Source organism: Furipterus horrens, unplaced genomic scaffold (assembly GCF_987537825.1).
Source record: "Furipterus horrens unplaced genomic scaffold, mFurHor1.1.pri manual_scaffold_7, whole genome shotgun sequence".
NCBI classification, from domain to species: Eukaryota; Metazoa; Chordata; class Mammalia; order Chiroptera; family Furipteridae; genus Furipterus; species Furipterus horrens.
Window position 1 is genome coordinate 31,456,470 of NW_028327177.1, and position 12,376 is coordinate 31,468,845.

Genomic DNA, 12,376 nt, shown 5'->3' on the forward strand with positions numbered 1-12,376 from the left:
TAGAGAACGTTCATTAGCCAGAAGCTGGAAACAACCCAAATGCACACCACTGATAGATGGAACAAATTGTGGTACATTCCTGTAATAGACTACTTATATAACAGTGAAAGTGAAAAACCTGTAGCCCTACACATCAATATCGATACTTCTTAAAACGCCCTGTGAAAGAACAAAAGTCACAGAACATTGCCACATAATATCAACTACATAAACTGCAAAAGTAGGCTGAGCTACTTGCACCTGGGGCCTGGACCAGGCTGTCTGTCCCTGTTGGCTGCATTCAGGGTGCCTGCCTGGGCTGGAAAAGCTTCTTTGGGTTGTCTGAATAAGAATAAATGATCTGGCAAAAGTGAAAACTTCAGGCATCCATTCTGGCTATCAGAGGCCCTCTTCCTTCCTACTTCTCATTTGGGTTACTTTTAAGTGAGGTACCAGGGAACCGGAGGCCAAGGCATCAGTGCATATTAATTCTTACTTTGTAAGAATCAAGGGGGAAATAGAGATTATCTCCAGGATATTTTTTTTCCATAGAGACCTCTCTGGTAGGCCAATGCCAAGATGAATGTCAGGGTAACACACCAGTAGCATAGCCAACACATTTTGAGTGTGTTTTAATATTCTACTCCAAATAGCTTGTGTAGAAGGAAAAAACACCTATCATTTACAGAAGGATTACAGTGTGCTACATGCTTTGTGTACTCTACTTCCTGTAATCAAACACTCTGAGGTAGCTATTTCCCCTTTCACAGAGAGAACCGAGCTGAAGTAACTTACCAAACCTCTCAGTTATTAAGTGATAGAAACTAGGTTATAACCCATCTGTCTTATCTCTCAAATCCAATCTCTCAAAAACTTTACACTTAAAATAAATCACAATATCATTGCATGCTTGTTGTACAAGTCAACCAATACAGATGTGTTAACATCTCCTTCTCCATTACAATTCTACCCTCCAGGAGACAAATTCTGTTAGCTAAAATGGTATCCTGCCACTTCTTTCTCCATACTCATAATCACATAAACACATATAGATTTCCTTATTTTTCTCAAAGTAAAATCACTCCATTAACATTATTCTGCAACTTTTGTCACTATATTCGCATGATATATTCATAGACAGCTTTCCAAGTCCACACGTGTAACCCTAACTCATCTTAAAAAAATAATTGTGCAATATATCCTGTATTACAAACCATAATTTATTCAACACTTCCTGAGAGAAATTCACATTGTTTTTAGGTTTTTGGAATTACAACAAAGCTGTGTAAACTTTCTTGAACATATAACCTTATAAACCAGAACCTTGATTTCTCCAGGATAAATGAACAAAGATGACATTACTGAATGTAATCTCCATATTTTTTATTTTAATAGTAGGCTGCATTCCCAGAAGTTACAATTCATATTTACAGCAGCAATGTATGAGGGCTCACTCACTCTCTTGCCAGCAAGAAATATTATCAATCTCTATAATTTTTTGCCTCTGTGATGGTTGAAAACTGGCTTTTCATTGCATTTCTTTGATTACTGATAAAATGTAGGTTTGTGCTCTACTGCTGTCAGGTTTTGACTCATAAAGAATGAGATGCGAGGCCAAACAATGGAATCTGTCTTCTCTAAGGCCTGATTAGGTCATTCCTATTGGGCAGAGGTGAGATTCCGTTAGATTTCAGACACTGTGAACCCTCCGTTAGCCAGTGGAATCTGTACCATGGGGCAGCAGAGAAAGAAGGAAACACAAAACTGGGCTCTGAGTTGTAAACATTTCAAAACCAGATCGCATGGGGAGGAAGCAGGGAACCTTGGCTGGATGCCTCTTCCATTACCCTCATCCTTCACCTGCTAGGTAACCAAGAAAGATGTCGGGGAAAGTAAAGGGAGAGGGAAAACCTGAGTTTCCTTTAGCAAGGACCACAATCCCGAAAGAAAGGGGCCAGGCTTTCAGGGGTCGCTGGTGCAGGAAAGCAGAGGGCAGCTTGGTTTCATGCTGGCTCAGTCCATTCCTTCCATCTGAGAGGGAAGTGCCAGTTCTGTGGGAAGGCTGGGGGTGTACCTTTTAGATAGAAAGTAGAAATTCTCCAATCCTTATTTTCCTATTTTGAAAAATGAGGCTTGGAACTTCCAACTCCAAGATTCTATAATTCCCATTATAAAATATTGATAGCTTTCTATTAATTCTGTCTCACCTTCCATAGGTATCCATGAAAAAGAAATTTGGAATCAAGTCTTGGGTTCAAGACCACCTGTAAGCTATGCAGTCTTAGACCAGCCCTTTCATGCTTCTGAGCCTTTTTCTCATCTATAAAACTGACAAAATAAACTTCATAAGGTTGTTGCAAGATTCAAGTGAGAGAATATTGGCCGGATTGCTTTTACAAACTCTAAAAGTGTTAAAGCAAATGCAGCATAGCATTCTTACTAAATCTAGTTTCCATTTGTTTGCTCGACTTAAACTTCACTAATCATTCGTTCCATAAATACTGACATTGTCTACTGTTTTAGGCACTAGAAATACCTTAGTGAATTAATATGGGGAGGTCACTGACATCACAGAACTTAGACTTGAAATGTTTTGTTAACATCTATCTGTATCAGATAAGGAAATGTAAATATAAATACTTTAGCAAGATACATGAAAGATAATAAAGTTGCAACCAGTATTGTAGGGATGTGAATTCAATAAGTTTGTATGCAGCTCCCCCTATGGCTCCACACAGTAGGACCAGGCACTGTTTCAGGTATTGGGAGACTGAGCATTGAACAAGATAGACCAAGTCCCTGGCCCTCTGGAGCGTATGCTCTATCAGAAAGGTTGAATCAGTCAGACTATTACTAATTACATAATGAAGACCCAGCCAAAGAAAAGTATGAGGCTGATGTGAGAGGTAAGAAACATAGTTCTAGACACAGAGCTTCTAGCCTCTTGACAACACTCAGTTTCCCCTTATCGGAACTGAAGGCATTACACACTCTCATTTGCCCTCCTCATGCCCTATTTCTCATTCCAGTTATTCAGCTTGGACAAGTTAACAGTCTTCACCAAGCAATAAGACATCTGGGCATATGGGATAACACAGCTATTTCTCAGCTGTGGTCAGTTGTTAGGGCTTAAATAGATTTTCAAACAGCATGCATACATTCTGCGAAAGTATGATTCAGATTTACCCTTTCTGCAGGATCCTTTCTACCCTGTGACTCACTTAATATAAGGACTCCTGAAGCCAATAACAAACAGACTACCGGCCTCCATCTCACCTCTGGCATGTTAGTCACTGTGCATCCAGCTGTTCACTCAACAACTGCAGATTCTTTTGTGTGAGGCATTGTGCTAAGTCCTTCCTTCCTGGCATTTACAATCACATTTGTAAACTTAAAAGAGAAATGCAAATAACTCTAAGGTAAGACGGTATGAGTAGATGCCACTTGATTAAATGAGATACAGAAGCGCCAAGGAGGGAGACATCACCTCTGACTCAAGTAACTAGGGCCAGGAAGGAGGCAGCTGTGGGGAAAGTCTGCTTCGTGCCAGGTTCAGTCCTAGGCGCTGTACACAGCTTCTCTCACTGGATGCGGAAGGCTTCACGAAGAACTTGGAGTCTCAGACAGGTGCAATGCTGGGTATTGGGCACCCAGTGGTGAAGCAGGGCGGGTCTCGCATTAAAGGGCTTCCAGTGTGGGATACAGAAAAATACCCAGGCAATTACAATCACCGTACAGTGTGATACATGTTACGATAGTCAGCTGCACAAGACAAAACTAACTCAGAATTTCTTGAGCTAAACTGTGATGGACCGGCTTATGGTACTAGGAGCCTCAGGGTGGATACAGGACTTAAGCAAGGAAACTCTCTCCCTCTGTTCTCTGTGTCCCCATAAGCCTTTAATTTTATCGAAGAGGTGTTCCTCCAGATGAACATTCTTTAACACAGTGACTCCAAAGCCAGGAGGCAGACTTCACAGCTAGCTCTAGTGGAAGGAAGAGTCAGAGAGGGACTCTGACCCTGCCTGGACCACTTATCTTGCCTTGAAACTGGTGTCAGAGAAGGAGCACCATGATTCACAAACTGGGATTATGTTCCTGTTGGTGGGTGGTGGAGAGGTTCTGACACCAGAAGAAAGGGAGAGGGTAAAATCTAAACATGCTGGGTGACCAGAAACAACAGCCACCATGAAGCCCCTGGAGGGACTGTGGCAGTCATGGGAACTGCAGGGACACAGAGAAGGGGCAGGCACAATGCATTCCTGGGAGGGGGGTAAACTGGTTTTGCTGGAGCAGGGGTCACACTTAAGAGCAGGGAGTAAAACCAAGGCCACCCTGTGGATGGCTCTGAATGCCTGGCAAAGGACTTTTCACCAGACTGATGGGGACGTGGTAACAACTTTGTTCAGAATTTTTCTAATTTTCCTGAAAACCAGAGGAACAAGAACAAAGGTGTGAAACACCTACTAACATATCTTCAGTGAAACAAGTTAGTCAGAAAGTACTCAAATTTCACATTCTGTGTAGTGCCATCTCTGAGCCAGCACAGTAAACTGCAACATGTGATTTACCAGGTGCCATAGGAAAGACCAGAAATTACACAAGGGTTCAGGGGATGCAGGTCCCAGCAACACCCAGGGAAAACTCAACTCCAGGAGGAGAGAACTTAGGTGCAGGCAGGACTGAGAAGGGAGAGGGCAGGAGCCCTGGGAGAGGAAGAAATAAGTCCCAAAGTACCTGGAGGACTCACAGATGCAGCTTAGGAGAGAGAGCGAAGCACACTGGCAGGAAGGGACAGGATGCCTCAGTACCAGTGGCTGAGGAAGGAACCAAGGAAGCTCTGGACCACCTGTAAGAGCCCACCTGAGCCAGGTTAGGACCCGAAATTCGGGGGAGGCCTGGCTACACCGACGTGCCATGAAATAAAGTACACATGCCTATAATGACAGAGGAGGAAACCCTTGGGCTGAGGAAGAAGAAATGCTTCTTCACTCCCATCATAGGATTCTCTTGCTAATAGTTGGTTTACAAAAATCCAACTCATTCAGAAATAAATGAATTATAACTCAACATCCAATCAAGGACACTGTAGGAAAAACATCCACACAAAGGTACTATCAGAAAAAAAAAATCTGAAAAGCAGCCACAAAACTTCCTTGCAGACTATGAAAAGTCATCAGAGAAATGTGGCCACAAAGCAGAAGAAAATTTTAACAGAACATTCCATTCTAAACTTTTTTGAATGTAATGAGGTAGAGGCAGCTAGGCAGGAAGATGACAAAGCAAAAATAAAGAACTCAACGAAGGGACGGTCTGCCAACAGAAGGACCAAACAACAGGGCATGGAACAGAAACAGGGAGATTTAAAAAGTAAGTGTAAGAAAGAACCCATATAAAAGACTCATGGACATGGACAACGGGGAGGGATATGATTGCGGGAGAGGGGGTGGGTTGGGTGGGGGAGAGAAATTAGGGGAAAAGGGGACAACTGTAATTGAAAAACCAAAATAAATAAATAAATAAATAAATAAATAAAACTTTTTTTCTTTTTAATCTTCAAAAAAAAAAAAAAAGTAAGTGTAAGAAAAATAAAGCTACATTTCAGAAACAACAAAAAAATGACAAGAAACACAAGAGAAAGTAGATACCACTGACTGTAAGGGACTCTGGAAAACATAAAGAAGAGAAATAGAAGTGAAAAAGATAAAACAGAAAGTAAGAAAAATCATTAGAGGGAGTGATAGTAAAGGAAATTGCGCAAATGTCAAGTTAGTGTCCCTGAAGAAAAACACCAAAGCAATGGAACAGAATAACGATTTTTAAATATAGCCCAATTTTAAGTAGCATTTGGAGCTGGGATCGAATGGAGAACTTGGCCTAGATCACAGACCTAAGTCTAGGAACTAGGTGGGGAAGGAAGGCTGGGGAGCCATATGCCAGGCTGTAGTAACCGGGTCGGACCCAACCGCCTCCCTGGCATGTCTAAGGAGCTTCTCTTGAACTTGGCCATCAAGAGAGGGAGGCTCAGAAGTCGAGGTTCAGCCCAGTTTCAATAACCTACAGAAGTGGGGGGCAGGGGCAAAGTGAGTAAATGAAATAAATGCTTCAGAATCTCCTTAGACACATTTGCAATCAGAGAACCAAACACTTAAGAGATTGATATAATGAACATGTATCCATCACCCAACTTTACCATATTTGCTGCAGATGCTTGTAAGGAAATGCAACTTTACCGATATAGTAGAAGCCTATTATGAACTCCTCAGATCCCACTCATCACCCCCACCCTAAGATACCATGACCCTGAAACTGATTGTTATTTCTGCAAAGCATGCTTTTACGCTGTTACTACATAAGTATCCATAACTATGTGTAATATTTGCTTCACATGCTCTCAAACTTTATAAATATCACAGAGAATGTTTTGATCTAAAATTTGTTTTCCCCCCTCTAAATATTGTTTCTGAAATTTATCCACATTGATACACATGGCTCCACTTCACTTTACCCACAGCACAGTATTCCATAACACAACTATACCACAATGTATTTACCCATTCTTTTTTGGTGGGGCCTATACCTACCCTATGGCCCAGCAATTCTACTTTCAGGTATGTGCCCAAAAGAAATGAATATGTTTGCCCACAAAATGACTTTTTTTGGACATACAGCATCTTTATTCATAAAAGTTAAAAACTAATTAATAACAAACTGCGTCATAGTCATACAATGAAATACTACTCAAAAAGAAATAAAGTATTGATACATGCAACAGCATGGATAAAAGTCAAAAACATTGCATTAAGTGAAAGAAGCCAGACACAGAAGAGTATATATGTATATAATTCCATATATCCACATATATGTATAGAATATTTATCCATATATGTATAGAATATATATTCTATTATAGAACTACTAGTATATAACTAGTGGCACCAATCTATAATGGAAAAAAATCAGGACAGCAGCTCCCTCCAGGAACGATGATAGGGAAAGAAAACTTTCTGAGAGTGATAGTAATATTCTACAACTTGACAGGAATTTGTGTTACACATTATATCCCATTAAGAATGTATATTTACAACTTGCATTTTCCATTGAAAGTAAATTTTATCCTAAAAGAAAAGAAACTAAACAAATATTAAAGTCGGTTAATGTTATGCATGATAAAGTATTTAGGGGAAGGGTACTAAGATCTCCTTTTTCTTTGGAAATGCATCAAAAAATGAGATGGAATGATGGATGGAAGAGGGATAGACGTATGAAGAGATCTCTGATAAAGTAAGCATAGCTAAATGTCAATGGAATTTAGGAGGTAGGTATATACGTGTTCATTGAGTCCTTACTGTTTTGCTGAACATTTTAAGCTTTTATAATAAAATGTAGGGGGGCAATTTTAACATTTGACCTGTCCAAATAACAACTCTATTTCATACTGCTCTAAAGCCACTCCTTCATCTTCCCCATTCCAGGAAGTGACAACTATTAGTCTAGCTGCTCACCTCTGAGTTCTCTCTGTCCCATACATCTAATTGAACAGCACATGCTTTTGGCTCTACCTTCAGCAGATATCCTGAATGTATCCACTTCCCATCAACCCCAGCACTCCACCCTGTCCCAGGCCACCATCATCTATCATCTGGATCACATTAACTGCCCTCCCACCTGGAGTCTGTTCACACAGCCCATTCTATGATTTTATCTTTTTTAATTTATTGATTTTAGAGAGAGGGGGGGAGGGAGAGAGAGACAGAGAAACATTGATTTTATTGTTCCATCCATCCATGCATTCACTGGTTGATTCTTGTATATATCCTCATAGGGGATAGAACCTGTGACCTTGGTGTATGGGGCAACACTCTAACTGACTGAGTACCAGCCAGGGCCACACAGTGATCATTTAAACCTCTCCCTCCTGCTGTCTCTCCTCCTACTCTCTCCCTTGTTCACTACATTCCAGCCATACTGACCTCTTTGTTGCTCATTAGATATGCCAAGGTCCTCTGGACTTACTGCTCCCCTGCTGGAATGAGCTCCCTCCCTGAACATCTAGCACAGCACTGCCTACCGCATCCTTGTGCTGCTTTTATCTTCCCCCTCCTTTCTTATCACTCTCTGACATCCGTTTGTTTTCTATGCCCCTTCCACTAGACTTAAGCTCTAAAGGGGCAGAAATTTTTGTTTGCTTCACTACTGTGTCCTAGTGTGTGTGAAATTATAAGTGACCTAGATAAAATGTCCTCTGAGTCCTTCCCAGATCACTCCCTACCCACTACAGCTAAAGGAGGCCCCTCTATCACGTTACCTTATTTTATCTTTTCCATGGTGCTTAATGATAGTTATTTGTTACACATTTGTTCTCTGTCCTCTACCTCAACAGAATGCAAGGTCTTGTGAACAGGGCCATGTCTCGTTAACTGCAGTGTCCCCCAGTGAACAAGCACAGTGCCTGGCCCAGAGCCGGCTGACCTACCATGCACCCTCCTGCCTATTTCAACCTCTACCCAGAGCTCCTGGGTTTCCAGAACTGCCTGTTTACCCCTGTTTTTTTCTCCACACTGGAGTGTCATGAACCCTGAGGGAGCTGGAGCGACCACACCTAGGCTGTGCTCTAGCTCTTGCATCCTAAGAGGCCTTCCTTCTGAAGCCCTCACCCCTATCCCTCCAGCGAAGATGGCCTAGACTCCTTGGTATCCCAGAGGCGAGGAACTGCTCTCACTCTAGAGGGAAGCGCTCAGCTGTCACCCTGCTGAGCCCTCCAAGGTGCAGCTGCAAAGCTCTTCCAAGGGAGTGCACCCTGGGGTCCAGTTATAAGGGCCAGCATCAGCATGCCCCTCCATTTGTTCCACAAAGGGGGCTGTGGTCAGCTAGGCATAAGAACCCCAGCAATGAATGAGATAGCCCCAGCCCTTGAAGCTCCCACAACCTGGTAAGGGCTGGGGTAGAGGCATGTGTGGTGGGGGGAGGGGAGCAGCAGGGGAGGGAGGAGTATAAAGGTGAGCCCTACCTCAGTGCAGGGCAGGACAGCTACAGGAGGTAGTGTTTATTTGAGTATTAATGGACACATGGGAGTTAGCTGGGTGGAGAATGAGAGGTGCAGGTGCAAAGTTCCAAATGAGCAGCGCAGGTGTGTGGAGAACAGCATGTAGTTGGACTTCCTGGGTGCAAGAGGCTTTGTGTGTTAAGGGATTTGGCCTTTAACCCAAGTTGATCCATAGCAGGACAGTGGCAGCATGGCAGATCTATGCTTTACAAATTCCAGAGAGCTTTGGCAATACATTGGAAAGCAGATTAAAGGGGACGACACATGTCAGATAAAACAGTTAGGAAACTACTCTGACTGAAGAAAGATTGGAGTCCTGAACTAAGGCAGAAGAGGAAAAAATGATTCATCTGGAAATAACATGGTAACCAGAGACAGCACAGCACAGGGGTGCCGGAGTCAGACTCCTACTATGGGTCTTGGGCAAATTACATTGGTGCCTCAGCTTCCTCATCTGTGAAGTGGGAATGACAGTTATAGCACCTGTCTCATAGTGTTGGTTGAGTTCATACAATGTAAAAGCTTACAGTAGAGCTTAGCATATCATCTTACTCAGAAAGTGCTAACTATGATTATGGAGCTCAGAAAAGAAGAAGAAAGAAATGACTAAGAAGACTTCCAGCATTCTAGTTTGGAAACTAGATCTGCAGTTCTCAAAGTGTGGACCTCCAGGGGATCCCAAAGACTCTTTCAGGGGGACTACAAGGTCAAAACTATTTTCACAATAAAATTAAGATATTTGCCTTTTTCACTGTGTTATTGTTGCTGTGATAATGCAAATGCAATGGTAGTTAAAACCACTGGTGCCCTAGAGAAATACAAGTGGTGGCTCCAAGCTATACCAGTAGTCATTGTACCACCACTCACGGTTAAAAAAAAAAAAAGACAGTTTACAGAAAAATGTTTTTGATGAGGCAATAAAAGGAATAATCTAATTGGTAAATAAAACTTGGAAGAACTTTTTCTATAGATATATTTTGGCTAAGATGGATAATAAGCAAATTTAGCCAAAAGGAAAAAATCTCCCTTGAAGAAGAATTCCAAGTAATTTATGTAGATATTTCACCCTAAAGAAGGAGGAACATAACTCCCCAATCCTTAGGTTTGGGCTGCACAGTGACTTCCTTCCAAAATGTATAGTGTGGAAAGAGGGGTAGTCACTTTACAATGGAGAAACCTGGCAGACACTACCAGGTGATCAAGGTCAACATCAATAGTCATAAACCATGTTGGTGGAATGTAACCTTAATATGAAGCGATGAAAATGGCACTTTACCTCTGTGATCTTCTTCCTCCAAACCCATAACCTCAGTATAATCATGAGAAAAACATCAGACAAGTTCTAATAGAAAGGCGTCCTACAAAATACTTGACCAGCACTCCTCAAAACTGTCACTGACATCAAAAACAAGGGAAGTCTGAGAAACTGTCACAGCCAAGAGAAACTTTAAGGAGACATGACTTCTAAGTGTGACGTTTGGATTCTGTAGCAGCAAAAAGACATTAGGGTAAAACTAAGGAAATCTGAATAAAGTGTGGATTTTAGTTAATAATGCATGAACACTGGTTCATGTAGTAATAAATGTAGCATATTAATGTAAGATGTCAATAATAAGGAAAACTGTGTGAAGTGGCAGGGGCGGGTGGAAAAGTATGTGGAAGCTCTATTCTACCTGCTCAATTTCTCTGTTAATCTAACTTTTCTAAAAATAGTTTATTAATTTAAAAAACCTAACATAAATTAGGAATAATTCTACCATCCATCACTCTAAAAATAGAGAATGAAAAGTTCCATTATAGGATATCCTATGCAACATTCAATTCAGTATTTACCAAGGTCCTACTGTGTATACCTCTGAACTGCTAGGTCCTGGCTATTAAAAGATGGACAAAATGAGGTCCAAGGCCTTGCTGAAAATAAAAGACATTTTAATAGGTAATTATTGTCCAGGAAGGTGATCATAACTGCAGAGGAAGCAGTCTGAGGAGGCTTCACAGAGGAGGTAAAAATGCACAGAAGCCAGAAATAAGTGAACTGGGCCTAAGTTTTTTAAAAACTCCATGCCCCCTGCCCTAGCTGGTGTGGCTCAGTGGATTGAATGATGGCCTGTAAACAAAAGAGTCGCCGGCTTGATTACCAGTCAGGGCACAGGCCTGGGTTGTGTGCCAGGTCCCCAGTTGGGGGTGTGCAAGAGGAAACCACACATTGATGTTTCTCTCCCTCTCTTTCTCCCTCCCTTTCCCTCTCTCTAAAAATGAATAAATAAATAAATAAATAACCTGTGCCTCTAAGAATGTTCCAGTTTTCTTTCCCCTTTCTTCCAAAAACGAAAGCACTCTAAAGGTCAATAGTTATATACCATGGTGTTTTAACTTTGCTTGTACAATGGGGAAAATATACTTCGGAAAATGCCAAAACTTCTAAAATTATTACAAGCATACAGGAATTTCATACATTTCAACATAAGAGAATTTTAAAACTGAGATGAGTGGTAAAAGAGGGAGCTAAAAATGAACATATAAAAATATAAAACAAAGATAACATATTGGATTATGATGCCTAAAATAGATACCCATAAGGATGACTACCTGAACTAAATTCTGGAAAACAGAAATCTTTTAACTCAGCTTTCTGTTTTTTCTTAATTGCTATGGGTATAAAATAGTAATGGGGTGGGAAGGAGAGCCAAGAGTTTGCATTGAGCATCTGCTCTATGACAGGTAGATTTTCAAGAGTCTCTATATGCATCATCAAATACAATCTTTAAAGCAACCCTTGAAATGAGTGTGTTGTTATATCTTTTCTAGAGGAAATCCATGCTCAGGGAAATTGGTAACTTGCTGCAGAGCAGAACTATAACCTCAATCCAACTAACAGGTAAACCCATGTACTCTTCAGTCTCACTTGACACTGACCAGATACTTGTAACATGACAGAAGTCACCCTGTTGGATGTGTTTCTAATTTCTCCTCTACTATGACTGCACTGCACTTCATAGTCAAGGGCATCAAGTAATTCACTAGTTAGCCCAGTGCTGGGCGTACAGTACTCCATGATTAATCCTACAAATGTTAATCGACATCCCTGGTGTTCAGATGATCAAATTCACTCATTCAGATTACCAGTTCTGCTTATGTTCAGCGTGAAGACCTCCTTTTCTTTTTTAAGACTATTTATTTATGTATTTTCAGAGAGGGGAAGGGAGGGAAACATCGATGTGAGAGAGAAGTAACAAATCAGTTGCTTCTCATACGCGCCGCCCTGCCCCCAACCGGGACCAAACCGAAACCCAGGCTTGTGCTCTGACCAGGAATCAAACCGGTGACCTTTCGCAGGAGGACGCCCAGCCA